General features: G+C 32.1%; 1 protein-coding gene across 1 annotated transcript in view; it reads left to right on the forward strand.

Annotated features, from left to right (window-relative positions):
• KLHL4 (kelch like family member 4) overlaps positions 1 to 16,341 on the forward strand; it is a 153,083-nt gene that overhangs the window by 46,555 nt on the left and 90,187 nt on the right. The gene's annotated exons all lie outside the window — the stretch shown is intronic.

Consider the following 16,341-nt stretch of genomic DNA (forward strand, 5'->3'; position numbering starts at 1 on the left):
ACAAGTATTCATACCAGGGTACAAAACTCACTGGTAATAGTAAGCACACTGACAAATACAGAATATTATAGCACTGTAATTGTGGTGCCTAAACTACTCATATCTTGAGTATGAAAATGAAAAGGCAAACCTATCAGTAACAATTACAAAAACATTTTAAGACATAGGTAGTAGGATAATATGTAAATCGAAATGAAGCAAGTTAAAAAGCAGGGGAGGATGAAGTTGAAGTGTAGAGCTTTTATTACCTTTTTCCTTGCTTGTTTTTTAGTTTATTTACTTTTCAATTAGAGTTAAATTATCATCGGTTTAAATTAATAGAATATAAGAATATAAGAGAGAGAGCATGGGGAGAAATGCCAGATATAGGTGATGGGGAGGAAGGCAGCAAACCACATTGCCATGTATGTACCTTTGTAACAATCTTGCATGTTCTTCACATGTACCCCAAAATCTAAAATGCAATAAAAAAATACTCGTGAACCAAAAAAAGCATCCAATTTAAAATATATATGAATATTAAAAAAAGATGTTATTTGCAAGCCTAATGGTAACTTCAGGGGAAAAAAAAATAAGCCTAAAGATTCAATTTTAGACCAAAGACACAAACAGGCTGAAAGTGAAAGAATGTCAAACCATATTTAATGAAAATACTAACCAAAAGAGAGCTGGTGCAGTTATATTAATATCAGAAAAAATAGACCTTAAAGCAAAAAGTGTATTTAAGAGACAAAGAAAGTAAACAATGATAAAGGACTAAACCATCAAAAAGCATACATAGTCAACAACACAGCAACAAATCATATGAAGCCAAAATAGATAGAGTTGCAATGAGAGAGAGATAGTTCAAGAATAACAGTTGGAGACTTCAATATCAACTTTCAATAATAGGACAATCATACAAAAGAAATGTAAAGAAATAGAGACCATGAGCAGCACCATAATCTGACAAGACCAAATGGACATACATAGAAGTCATCATCCAACAGCAAGAGATTACACATTCTTTGCAGTGCACATGGAATATTCTCCAAGGAAAACCATGTATTAGGCCAATAAAAAAGGTCAAAATGAATTTCAAAAGTATAAATACAAAAAGGTTATTCTCTGACTACAACAGAATGAAAGTAGACATCAAGAAAAGAAAGAAAAGTGAAAAATTCACAAATATGTAGAAATTAAACAATACACATTTAAACAATTAAGGGGTCAACAAATAAACCATAAGGAAAATTAGAAAATATTTCAAGCTGAATGTATAAACCACACATAATAAATTTATGGAATGCAGTGAAAGCAGTGATTAGATTGGATTTTATATCCATAAACACCTACATTGAAAAAGAAGAAAATATTATAACCTATTTTTATATCTTATGGTAATAGAAAAATAAGAGCAAAAATAGAACAAATTGTGCAGACAAAGACAGTAATAATTACAGTGGAGATTAAAAATAGAGAATAGAAAAATAATAGAATCAATTGAACTAAAATTTACTTATTTAAAAAACTCAGTAAAATTGACAAACCTTTAGCTAGCTTGACCAAGGTAATATGAGAGGCCTCACAAAAATCAGAAATGAATTAGGGGGCCAGGTGCGGTGGTTCACGCCTGTAATCCCAGCACTTTGGAAGGCTGAGGCAGGCAGATCCCTTGGGGCTAGGAGTTTGAGACCAGTCTGGCCAAAATGGTGAAATGATGTCTCTACTAAAAATTCAAAAAGTATCTGGGCTTGGTGGCACATGCCTATAATCCCAGCTACTTGGGAGGCTGAGGCATGAGAATTGTTTGAACCCAGGAGGCGGAGGTTGCAGTGAGCCGAGATTGTGCCCCACCCCCCAAAAAAGATAGAAGTGAATTAGTGGACATGACTACTGATCTTACAGATAAAAAAGAACTACAAGAGTTGTTAAACAATTGCTTGCCAATAAATTAGGTATCCCCCATGAGACGGACAAATTTGTAAAGGCACACAAAATACCACACTGCTTCTAGAAAAAATAGAAAATCTGAAAAGGCTTATACAATTAAAGATTAATTATTATTCCAAAACCTCCTGAATGAGGGGAACAACATACACCAGGGCCTGAGGTGCAGCAAACCACCATGGCACATGTATACCTATGTAACAAACCTGCACGTTCTGCACATGTATCCCAGACCTTAAAGTAAAATAAAATAAAACAAAACCCCACAACAATAAAAGCCAGGACCATTTGGCTTCACTAGTAAATTCTACCAAACATTTAAAAATAATAAAACATCAATTCTTCTCAGATTCTTCCAAAAAATGGAAGGGTAGGGGGAAGACTTCCCAGCTGGTTCTCTGAAGCTGGCATTATTATGTTAACAGACAAAGACTTCACAGTAAAAGAAAACATAACAATTATATCTCATGAAAATAGATACAAAAATCAGTGAAAAAAATACAAATGTTTCTAAAAACACAATGGACTTATGTCATAAAAAAACCCATCATACATTGAAAATATAAGTTGAAAATTCAAATAATACGCATGCAAAAATCATAGCTTAGCCTAACCCACCTTAAATGTGCTCAGAACATTATCATTAGCCTAAAGTTGGGCAAAATCATCTAACATTAAGCCTATTTCATAATAAAGTGTTGAATATCCCATATAATTTATTGAATACTGTACTAAAAGTGAAAAATAAAATTGTTTTATGGAAACCTGAAGTACAGCTTGTACTGAATGTGTATCACTGTTGTTCCAGCATAAAGTTGAAATGTCGTAAGTCAAACCATTTTATGTCAGGGAACATCTGTACTAGTAAAGCAAATCTAGTGTCAGAGTAAAAGAATTTTACACATCCACCAAGTGGGATTTATTCTGGTAAAGTTGGGTCAACGTTTAAAAATTAATCAATGTAATAAGCCATATTAATATAATAAAAAAAGAACATTACAATCTCTATGCAGAAAAAGCATTTGGCATGAGAACACATGGACACATAGAGGAGAACACGTGCTGGGGCGTTTTGGAGCGTGGATGCGGGGAGGAAGCAGAGGATCAGGAAAATAATAAATACTAGGCTTAATACTTGGGTGATGAAATCGTCTGTACAATCAACTCCCATGACACATGTTTACCTGTGTAACAAACTTGCATTTATACCCCTGAACTTAAAAAGAGAATTTCAAAAAAGGTGTTTGGCAAAATCCAGCACCTTTTCATCATTAAAACAATGAGCTAAGGATTAGAGGGGATGTTCCTCAACCTGGCAAAGGATATTTATGAAAAATTGACAGCTAACATCATACATCGTAACATTATAGGTGACAGAAACTTCAATGTCATATTATCTCATGCTCATTATGATGGCTACTATAACAAAACAAACAAAAAACAGAAAGTGACAAATGTTAATTGGAATGTGGAGTAATTGGAACTCTTGTACATTTCTGGTGAGTATATAAAGTATATATAGCAACACATTTTGTGGAAAACAGTGTGGCAGTTCCTCTGAAAAATTAACATAGAATTATGGCATGATCTAGCAATTACAACTCTGGGTTATGCCCAAAGCAGTAAAAGCAGGGACAAGTAGCTATTTGTGCAACCGCATTATTCACAATACTCAAAAGGTAGAAATAACTCAAATATCCATCAACTGATTAATCAGTAAATAAAAATTGATATATGCATGCAATGAAACATTATTCAACCTTAAAAAGAATGTAAATCATGTCCTTTGCAGCAACATAGATGCAGCTGCAGGTCGTTATCCTAAGTGAATTAGTACAGAAACAGACAATTAAATACTGTATGTTCTCACTTATAAGTGGGAACTAAACACTGAGTACATATGAACATAAATATGGGAGAAATGGACACCGGGGACTTCTGGAGAGGGGAAGAAGGGAGGGGAGTAAAGGCTGAGAGACTGCCCATTGGGTGTTGTGCTCACTGTCTGGGTGATAGGATCATCCATACCCCAAACCTCAGCATCACATAGTGTTCCCATGAGACAGACCTGCACATTTACTCCCTGAATCTAAAATAAAAGTTGAAATTAATTTTACATAATCATTCTGATTGTTTTTTAAAAACTGAAATTCTAATACATGCTACAATATGGATTAATTTTGAAGAAATTATGCTTAGTTAAATAAACCATACAAAAGAAGGAGAAATACTGTATGATTCCATTTATATGATGTACCTAGGGGAGTCAAATTAAAACAGCAGAAAGTGTAATAGTGGTTATCTGGAGCTAAGAAGTGGCAAAAATGGAGCTTTATTGTTATTAGAATGAAAATCCATTTCTAAAACAAATTCAAGCAGAGGTAAATAAATAGAAAGATATCCTGTGTTCCTGGATTAGAAGACTTAATTTTTAGATGGTAATACTCCCCAAAGCAATATTCAGTGCATAACTATCAAAATCCCTATAGCTTTTTTCTGTTTTTGGAGAAATAGAAACCCTATTATAAACTTTAGATATAATAGCAAGGGACCCTGCATAGTCCAAACAATCTTGAAAATGAAGAACAAAGTTCAGGAACTCGTATGTTCTGATTTCAAATATTAGTGTAAAGCTACAGTAATCAAATATGTGTAATACTTTCATAAGGTTAGACATATAGACCAACAAAATAGAAGGTTCATAACTAAACTCACACATGTATGATCAGTTGATTTTTGACAGATGTGCTAAGACTATACAATGGAGTAAGAACAGTCTCTTCAAAAAATGGTATTGGGAAAACTGGATTTCCACATGCAAAAGAATGAAGTTGGAACCTTAGCTCAAACATTATAAAAAATAATTCAAGATGGATGAAAGACCTGAATATAAGAGCTAAAACTATAAAACTCAAACATTTTCATTACTTTGGATTTCATGTTTTAAAAAATATGACACCAAAAGTACAAGAAACAAAGAAAACCTCAATTAACTGGACCTCATCAAAACTAAATTTTTTATGCTTCAGAGGATACAATCAAGATAATGGAAAAGATAACCCACAAAATGGGGGAAATATGTGCAAATCATGTATCTGATAGAGGACTTGTGTCTGGAATATATAAAGTACATGTACAACTAAACAAGAAACAAATAATACAGTTCGTATATAGGCAAAGGATTCATTTCTTCAGTGAAGATATACAAATGAGCAACAAGTACGTTTAAAAGATGCTCAACATCATTAGTCATTAGATAAATGCAAATCAAAACCACAGTGAGATAACATTTTATACCCACTAGGCTGCCTGCAATTAAACTAAAGAGGAATATACCAAGTGTTGGCATCAATGTAGAGTAACTGAAACCCTGGAACCCTCATGTATGGTAGGTGGGAATTCTAAATTGTGTATCCACTGTAGAAACCTGTTTAGAAGCTCCTGAAAAATATACAATTACCATATTATCCAACAATTTCACTCCTAGGTATATACTCAAAATAACTGAAATAGGTTTTCAAACAATAATGTGTACAGGAATATTTACAGCAATACTATTTTCAATAGTATAAAGGTAGAACTGACCAAAACCCATCAAACAATGAACGAATAAACAAAATATGGTAAATACTATGCAATATTCTTCATTCATATAAAGGAATGAAATACTGATACATGTTAAAACATGGATAAGCCTTGAAAACATTATGCTAATTGAATGAAAGCAGATACAAAAGGCCACAAGTTGTGTAATTCTATTTATATAAAACATCTGGAATAGACAAACATACAGAGACAGAAAGCAGATTAATGGTTGCCCAAAGATAGGGAGAGGGAAGAAGGAGGAGTAACTATTTATTGGTTGTGCAGTTTCTTTTAGAGGTGATGAAAATGTTTTGGAAATAAATGGTGATGATGTTTGCAAAACATTGTGACTTTCCTAAAAGCCACTTTCTTTTACCTTTTATAATGGATAAAGTAAGTGGTGAATTTCATGTTACGTGAATTTTACCACAATAACAATTTTTTAATTGAACAAGTCTATTAGGTTCAAAGTACTGTGCTTTATAAGTCATGTACTAGATACATTTCAGAGAACAGGTTAAGTGAGTCATGGTCTCTTTCTTAAAGGCATTTATAATCTTAAGGGAAGATTAGTACAAATACAGAATATAATAAGGTAGAGAAATGTATCAATTTGAGAGGAAGGAGCTATTTTATCTACTTTAGAAGATTTAAGAAAGAGGCTTCAAAAGAGAGGTGGTAGTTTACATAATCTTTGGACAATGTTTTAGTCTGTATATAGGCATATTTCAGGTGTATGTAGTGGTCAGTTGGTAAATATGTATAGATTGTCTGCTATAAGTAGGGTAGCTCAGTGAGGAGTATAGACAGAGGGAGCCGTAGGACATCCTAGACAGATGGAGCCACAAGAACCTGATAGAGTGTGGCAGATTCGTGGAATTGAGAGAAGTATACTGAGTGTGACCATATCATTTATCTTCAAAACATGAACAATTTTTAGACTGAAAGGGAACCGTTCTCAATAATTACACCAAGATAAATGGAGTACATTATGACTTTCCATAGTAAAAATCAATTTAGAATTATAGAAATTCAAGTATAGCTAGAGAGCAAAAAAGGAGAGTTATCACACCTATTCAAGGTGAAATTAATCAGGGGTTTGTAGGAGATAGTATTCATTTTCACTATTTTCCAAAAGGAAAGGGGAAGCATTTTTACAAAGGGCGAAAGAGTGACTGGATTTATACTTCTAAACATTATTTCATTGGCAATGTGAGGGTGAAGTGTATGAAATAAGTGATGAAATAAGTATGGAAGTTCAAGGATTTGAAAATATTCGGGAGGTAGGTAGGATTAAATGGAATTTGACAGTATGTCAGGATAGATATATTGTGGCTTGTGGTAGATGATGAATACTGTCATTTCAGTTTTGTGCTTAAGTTAGTAGGAAATTGGGATTCATTAACAGCTTTCAAAAAAGGCAGCACCATGATCAGATTTCAATAACCTATTTCTTAGAAATGGTTGTGTGGTAATTTAAGCAGACTGTGATCAATATTTATTTTAAACCTGTATCAACTCTAAGGGTACATATTTTATAATCTTAGAACTCATTTAACTTTGAAATATATTCTGCCATTTGCCATATATTATACTTCTTTGAGCTTCAAGGGCTAAGTTGTAATTTATAAATGTAATTTTAATCAATTTTTATTCATTTTACAGTTTTGTAGCATTGAATATCATTTCCATCAATCTTCTTAAGTTTCTAGATTAAACAATCCCTCTTTATATTACACTTTTTACCTTACTACAACAAAAATATTCTTGCAAACCACTCTTTTGGTGATTGAAACATCATGATTAACATCTTCCTGCTACTCAGTAAAAACTTAAAGAATATAAAGATTATTTTAGAAAACCCTCAACTTTATTTAACAAGTAGATAGAAAACCAAAGTTATTTCATTGTTTCACAAGGTGTGCTACTGGGAAAATAATTTAACAGTATAAAGAAACATTTGGCCTCAGTATCGTGAAATATTTTGTGCCTCATTGATTTGATTTAGAAAAGAAATTACTGCATGAAATAGGATCATGACAGCAGTAGAAATGTTTGTAATTTTAACAATGCTGAAAAGCTTCAAAAACAGTTTTCCCTATATTTTTATATCACATATTTATCATCCTCATCCTTTACGTTTATGATTTTACTACAGTTTATCCATCCTCTGTGAAACAGATTAGTCATTCGTTTTCTCTGAGATGTCAATAGATACAGAGCCATTTTTCTTATGAGTGTATTTATCCCTAATGGATTTGTTGATTTGTCATGTTTATGTCTATGTAAAAAGTGTTGATTATTTTAGTGAAGCTATTCTTTCCACACTTAATAATGTATGTATACTGGCCTTCAAAAATACATAACCAAAGTAACATCCAGAAAAATTTAATGCAAAATCTAGTATTTGGCTTGAGGGGGCAAGTGAACACACAGGGTAAGGAAGAAACTCTTAATACTACCAGAAATAAAAAATAACAGTTAGCCAAGCAGTAATTTGAAATTCTGCTTGCATTTCTATTTCCAAGAATAATAGTTTTAATGTGAATATTTATGGTTCTTGGTGAACAAAGTGTAATTAAATTACATCTTCTTGCATTTCATACCAAAGAACTAGTATCTGCAAAAGCTTTCACATATACACAGTTATAAACAAAGTATAAAATATTATAGTGCCATTGGAAAGTGAAGCACATAAAGAGATAAAATTCACAAATTGTCTACTCTTTGTTGCAGTCCTCAGGTATATATTGTGATTTGATCACTAGTCGATACATGCAGTCACTTATATAACAAAATAAGCACTTAATGTGCAAAGCTTTATGGAAAGAACCCTCTCTCTCTCTTTCTATCTGTTACTGAGCTAATATGCACTTGTACACATCCACATAGATATGAGAAGACATATGTTCAATATTTTTATATAAAAAGTTCTGTATTTATCATTTTATAGTCCATCTTTTCAGATGGGATTTGTGGTAGCTGAAAATATGTGCTGAAGAACCATTGCAATTAGATTTACATCTATAAAAGACAGCTCTGGAAACAAGCAAATAAATAATGGAAAATAAGAGGGAATTACCTGGAACTTAGCATCAATTAGTTTCTATAGTTGAATAGTAAAATTTAGTTTGATGATGTCATAGGCTAAAGCAGAAGGAAAATATGTTGGGTCATATAATTGTTTAAGAAATGAAAGTATACAAGTTCATTGGGAGAGACAAATTTATCTTACCACTAAGGTAAAGAAGATTTGTTTTGCTGACTCATTAAAGGAATGGCCATTATGTTATTTAAAGGACAATTTATTTGGTTAATTTCATAAAAGGTACAAATATTGCTCATACAAATGTTTTCCTTAATTCTTTTTTTATCAAAACTATAGGCCATATTTGAATAATAAATTCAGTAAGGGCATTTGTTTGAGTTACTGCATTGTGAAATACAGGATTATTGCTTTTTGATGAGCTAGTAGAATCAGAATTTACAATTAGCATGTGCTCTAGACCAGTGGCCTTTAAACAATAATCAGAACTATTCCCGGGAGTTGTTACAATAGTATCACGTGGTGAGATTTTCAAAAAGCACAGCTCCCTGGGCCATATCCCCAGATATTCTAATTCACTATACCTAGTGCATAGCGCATAAATTCTTTTTTATTCAAATGGTCTCCAGTTGATATTGAAACACTATATAGACAATGAGATGAAGAGGTGAAAAAGACAAGTAGAATTTTAGTTCTGGTGGAGGTTATATGCTGAACTGAGGGAAAATAGACATACAAATAAACAAATAAGTGAACAAGATTACTTCAATAGTGATTAGGTTACAAAGAAAATAGAACAAGGAAATGTGGGATAGAGAATGAATAGATGGTTAGGAATTTATTTAGTTGATGGCAGCACATACATATATGAAGTATTAGTATTATATTATTGATTAAATAATAAAGACCCAATGTTGTGTTTAATTCCTGCAGTACAGATTTAGAGACTGATTTTATTTTGCTTGGTGAGAACAATTATCATCTGAATAGAAATTTGCTACAGAAAAACCCAGAGATATTACATTTTTGGCTGTATATGCTAAGCCATACAAATACTTTTGGTCTAAAAATTATTAAGAAAAGCCTTAAAATAATTTCAGCATATCTTCATCTTCATAGGTATAACATAGGAAGCTAATAAGCACAAGGTATTGAGTGATTTCAGTAATTAGATGGGATCATTTAATATTTTCCACTTAAGTCGTGAAGAATGGAGGCTAAATGTAACAATATCATTTAAATATGTAAACTATTCTTTGTGACACCAGATACCTGAATAATTAACCTGATTCTTAAAGCCAAGTCTATTCAAAACTAAAAAAAAAAAATTATCAGCATGGAGGGAAACATTTAACTTCCTATTTGTAATAGTAGGTGTACCTGTGCAGTTTGGTGAATATAAATTAAAATTTTTAAATATATTAAAACTAGTCTTGAGCTATAATCCTTAAATGGAAATTTTATCATATCCAATAATAACCTTAACCATTGTGATTCCAGAAGCATTATTTTATAGAATAAATTCTTAAGATGTACTAATGCTTATTTATACCAAAAATGTATCATTGTCCATGAGTAATTCAAATCTACAGAATCCAAGCTAACGTGTCCAAATTATGGTTTTACAAAATCAAGCATTGTTTGAAATTATTTTTTCAGGTGAAATAAAAGAATAATAACATCCAAACTAGTAGTTTTTTTCTAAATACATATTAGATTGAGAAACCCAATCAATTTTTCAAGAAGAATACTGGCAATGTGCTTTTTCTAAATATCTGTATCAAGTTATAATTAGCATGCCATAAAATTCACCTATTTAAGGTGTGCAATTAAGTCTGCACACTTAAAATAGCCTCACTTTTCTGAAATAAGACAGAAATTCATAAGTAAATAAATTCAATTTTGTGGCAACCACAAAATTAGGAGGATAATTAGTGTGGGCATATGTTTGTGTGTATGATAATTGGAATCACCTGGAGAGGTTTTATAGTAGGGAAGTAATATACAGGATTTGAAGTGAGAAGAACTGAGGATACAAAATCTTCCATTTATTAACTTATTAACTTAAAAGGAGCTAATAATCATAACTTACTTTGCAGTGTTGGTTATACAATAACATAGCATGTGTGCCGCTGTTCCGTAAAGTATAAAACATTCTCATGCATTGAGAGGCAGTTGTTATTAATATTATTTCTAACCTAGAATGCTATGATAAAAAAGTGATTTAACATAATTCAATGGAAAGTCTGATATTTAGGTTTAAAATATTTGAAATAGAAGAACTTGTCATCAATGATTCAAATTTGAAAAGTCTTACCAGATCAGTTGATCACAATCACAGTATGAAAAAATAGTGTGTAATATGGCTAACAAAATTGACTGCTACAGTCTTTAGCTTCTTTACTAGAAGTTTCCTGATACAGGGGAAAGGGCAGGCAATAGGTCGAGGGTCCTTAACCCCCAGACCTTGGACCATTATTGGTTTATGGTCTGATAGGAACCAGACTGCATAGCAGGAGGTGAGTGGCAGATAAGTGAGCATTACCTCCTGAACTTCACCTCCTGTCGGATCAGCAGCAGCATTAGATTCTCATAGGAGCATGAACCCTTATTGTGAACCGCACATTCAAGGGATCCAGGTTGTGTGCTTCTTATGAGAATCCAACTAATGCCTGATGATCTGAAGTGGAACAGTTTCATACCAAAACCATCCCGTCTAACATCCTCCATCTGTGGAAAAATTGTTTTCCATGAAACCAGTCCCTGGTGCCAAAAAGTTCGGGGACTAGTAGTATAGGTGATAATGATATATTGGACTTTCTGCTAGTCATATTACATTTTCACTTTTAGGTCTAGTTATAGTTACCATCCTCTAAATGAGGGAAATTGAAATTAAAATATATCTAGAATAGATTATTAAAGATGGTCAGCAGTAAGGAAAAATGGGAGATAGAAGGAAAACTTGAAAAAAGCAAGACACATACACGTTTTACGATTTAGCAGAGGGAGAACATTGTGGGCTGAAGTTGTAACAGTATTAGGGAAAAGACAGAATCTAATCTGGACACTGAGAATGAAATTTGTAAAAGGAAGTATGTACTGGGAGAACTATATATATTTAGAGCCAGCAAATCTTGAATTTCACTTCTATTTAATTACATTTGAAGGGCTAAAAAGCAATTAGCTGAGTTAATATAAACTACTGAAAACACTTGTTCCTGGCAATATCGAAAAGATAACATCTCAGATAAGGTCCATAAGCTAAACATTTGTAGAACTGTATAATGTTGGTTTGAAAATTTGGGAAAGAATGTGATAACATAAAATCTTCATTAATATTAAGCTATAAGGAAATCTATGTTTTAATGATAAAAATTGGAGTCTTCCTCTCCAGTGAGATTTCTACAATACTATGATCCTGGAAAGTAATCAGAAGTTATTTTAGTAGAAATAATGATAAATGGGAGCTATCATTTAAATGAAATGAAATATATGTATCTGTATTTTAATCAAAAAAACATAAGAAAAGGAAAAAAAACTGTATATGCCAAGGAAGACAGCTTTAAAAACACAATATATTAAAAGGATTTTAAAATATTACTCCAAAAAAGAAATGACAAACATTTGAAGAAATGCATATCCTAGTGACACCTTGTATATGTCTTGAAATATCACTCTGGACACAGTAACTATGTACAATTATTGTTTCAACAAAAAGCAATTTAAGAAAAATTGAAAAGCTTCAATGATAAATGAAGTTTATTTAAAAATACAACAAACTACAATTGGTTATTTATATGGAGTATTTACCATTACAAAATTATTTTATTTGATGTGTTTCTAAAACAACATAGAACTATAGTTTTGTAATGTGGCTATCCTGTTATGAAATATTTAGACTTGTGACTGTTTTATATAACTATTTACTAGTTAATATGTCACATTGATCAATTGTATGCGGAATTATTCAGAATCTTTCAAGAAAGTATTTTTTATGAGGACTCTTTCTACATACACATATATGTGGATTTACTTTTATTTTTAAAAATACTTAACCAAATATGTGGAAATCAATCACTTTAACCTGCTGGTTTGAAATGAAGCATCATATTTTAATTAAAGCATTTTTATTAAAATTACAAAATAGTAAGTCTAGTCCACAAGAAAGAACAATAGCTGGCCTTTAAGTATGCTATTGATTACAACTTCATGAATAATGAAAATATTTTTAAGTGTCATGTTCTTAATTAAGTCACCGTATACAGTAAAAAATTTCACCACTAAATAAGCTATATTGCATTATGTTACAACATATAGGTAAGTGTATGCTAAAATGCTAAAACGTACAGGTTATGTTAAAACACTTTTCCTTTTCCTGTTTTCCTCGAGAATACTCACTGGTAGCACTTATGGCTGTAGCATTTACCCTGAAATAATTTTGACATAAAATATATTACTTTTATTCTTATTTTCACATAGCTCTAGTATATCAGCTTTGGAAATAAAAGATATCACTCTATTTATAGCATTCTGTTTTAGTAGTGGTATTTCTATTTATGTTATATAGTAATTTTTGATTGCCAAAAATGTCAAATTCTAGGAAATGTAACATTCCTGTGCTTGATGTTAACATCATTCTCAAACAGTTGTTGACTCAAGATTCATTTGATGAGTCCAGTTTGTCTGAAATAGATGATTCTGAAGATTCAGACAATTCTGATGATAGATCTGTTTAGAAATGACTCCAAGAATGGTTTTAATGTTTTATTTTCATATTAAAAATCAGATTTGTTTTGGCCTCAGGGCATGCTTATGTAAAATAAATAAGAGCCGGCAGTGAATAGCACATTTTTTTCCTAAATGGGGAAAGGATTAAAGCTCTTTAAAAAAATAGTATAATCGATAACTCCATTGATTTTCACATAATAGAATCATGCTATGCTTCATTTTACAACTGCCTTCCTCATTCTCACATGTATATCTTAATATTTTCTTCCTCTCTGTGCCTTTAAAGAACGTAATGCTCTGTTTTAAATAAGTAAATACTGATACAACACAGGTATTACACAAGGCTGTCAAGGGTTTAAATTAATAAATTAATTGATACTACATTGATTATATGATTATAAAATTATATTAGAAAAATCCTACAAAAATTATGCTTACAAAAAAATTATATCTCTGTCTTTTGGTTGTTAATGCATTGCAAATAAATGGTATCTTAATGAGATACCTATGCACAATACCTGTATTTAAATACTAGCAAAATTGCCTGATTCTTCATATAGTTTTCTGATTAAAATGTTCTGATAATTTCTGGAATTTATTCTTCTTTATAAAGTTTCTTTTCTCTTTCTCTTTTTAATTGAATTTGGATTGTATTACCAAACATATCCCTAATTCACATTAAATTAAATTAAAATATGTTTTCCTCATTTACTAAAGTGAATTTATGGAATGATAATTTTTACAAGGTAACATATTTTTATAGACTAAAGAGTAGAGGGGATGTGAGAAATTTAAGACTCTACTTTGATATATCATTGCCTTATCTAGATTATGGCAAAACTTAACTAAGGAATAATGTCAGCAAGATGGTAGAATATGTAGTCACAGTCCTCATTCCCCACAGAAACACTGATTTAATAATGATATTTGGACCAAAACTCCTTTATGAGAAGAGCATAAGTTAGTTAAGAAGTTTAAGTACTTCAGATGAGCACAAAACTGAGAACAACTGCATTGGAATGAATAAGAAAAGCAACATTATTTTATCTGCATTAGCCCCTTCTTCAAACCAGCACAGCTCAGCACTGAGAGTGCCTCTGTAAGCAACTTCCTCCTTGGGGAAAATTAGAGAGTTAAGTGTGTCTCCAATTTCCCCGTCTTTTGGTGTGCTGCTCAAGATAGTTTCTGTCTTTCTCTGCACAGAGTGTTAAAGGAGCTGGCATAGTTACTATGCCCAGTGGCAATTATAACAAAAAATGGGGTGGTTGGCTCACCATGTAACACAGCTTTGTGAGATTGAGAGAAGTCACAGAATCTGAGGCTTCTTTCTCAGGAGGGAGAGAGAGGAGTGAAGTGTGACTCTAACATCCTGGACTTTCAGTGCAAATCTCAATGTGCCCATGTTCTGTCTTTCTTCAACTAGAAGAGTAATAGAACTTTCAGAGTTGGTAGGGGGTGGGGGGGCAGCTAAGAAATAAGGAAAAGGGATAAGTGGCTTGCTCTATTTAGCGGGGCTCTGTGAGACTGAAAGATGGTGCAATAATTGTACTTTCTCCAGAGGGAAGAAGGGAGAGGAGTGGAGCATGTCTCCAATGTCCTGACCTATGGTACAAAAGGAAGTCACAAGAGTGAGGAAGAGATTACAGATTACTAAAAAAAAAAAATTAATCTGTAAATCCCTTCTAATTAGAAATCCATACACAGCAGTACAGAGAAAACATACCTATAGAAAAGGTTTGAGAAGCTTCCAGAATATTCAAAGAAAAATAATAATAAAGAGTAAATAAAGCCTACAGAAATGATAGAACACCATCAAACAAATAAATACATTATGAAAATACCATAAAGAGAAGAAATGAGGAAGAGTGAAAAGCTTATTTAAAGAAATAGTGGCCAAAAATTTGCCAAATCTGAAGAAAAAAATGGAGATCTAGAATAACAAAGCCCAAAGTATACAAAACATTCTCCACTAAGACACATTACAATCAAATTATAAAAAGTCTAGGTGAGAAAATTTTGAAATCAGTAAGAGACAAACAACTTGTCATATACAAAGAAACCATCAATAGTCAGTCAGCAGATTTCTCAGCATAAACCTTGCAGGACATAAGGTAGTAGGCTGTTGATAGAAAATAACTGCCAATCAAGTATACTAGACCTGGCTAAACTGTCTTTCTAGATCTGCCTTACAGAAAAAAATGCTAAGAGTTATTCAAAGTGAAATGAATGATGCTGAAAATTATATAGATAACATAGGAAAGTAGGAAACTCATTGGTAAAGGTAAACATGTGAATACAAAATACCATAATAATGTGATGATAATGCGTAAATCACTTTTCATTTTATCATAAAATGTAAAAGACAGCAGTATAAGAATAACATTAAATGCAAAAATGGTTTAGTGGATACACAATATAAATAATGCAAATTGTGACATCAAAAACATAAAGTTTGTAGAAAGGGAAGTAAATGTGTAGAGTTTTGTATGTATTGAAGTTAACTTGCTATTAGCTTATATTAGATGGTGATAACTATAAGATATTTTATGTTGCCTCATGTGACCACAAACAAAATATGCATAGAATATACACAAAAGGAAAGGCGAAAGAAATTAATGCATATCACAACAAAAAAATAGCAAAAAGGAAAAGAAGGCAGTAAGGGATGAAAGAGAAAAGGAATAATTGCAAGACAGAAAAAAAAAAAGAAAAACAAAATTGCAATAGTAAATTTTTACCTACCAAAAATAATTTAAACATAAATGGATTAAAGTCCCCCCTGAAAAGACAGAGTCACTGAATGGATAAAAACATAAGATCAAACTATATGCTGCCAAGAAGAGACAAACTTTGGATTCAAGGACACACACGAGCTGGAAGTGAAAAGATAGAAAATGATATGCTATACAGATGAGACTATCCCCAAAACATATAACCATCAGATTGTTCAAGGTTGAAATGAAAGAAAAAAAGTTAAGTGCAGCCAGAGAGAAAAACCAGGTCACCTATGTTGGGGTCCGGCACATCTGCTGGGGGGCTACCGACCTGCGGGA

The sequence above is a fragment of the Callithrix jacchus genome, chromosome X, assembly GCF_049354715.1.
Source record: "Callithrix jacchus isolate 240 chromosome X, calJac240_pri, whole genome shotgun sequence".
Taxonomy (NCBI): Eukaryota; Metazoa; Chordata; class Mammalia; order Primates; family Cebidae; genus Callithrix; species Callithrix jacchus.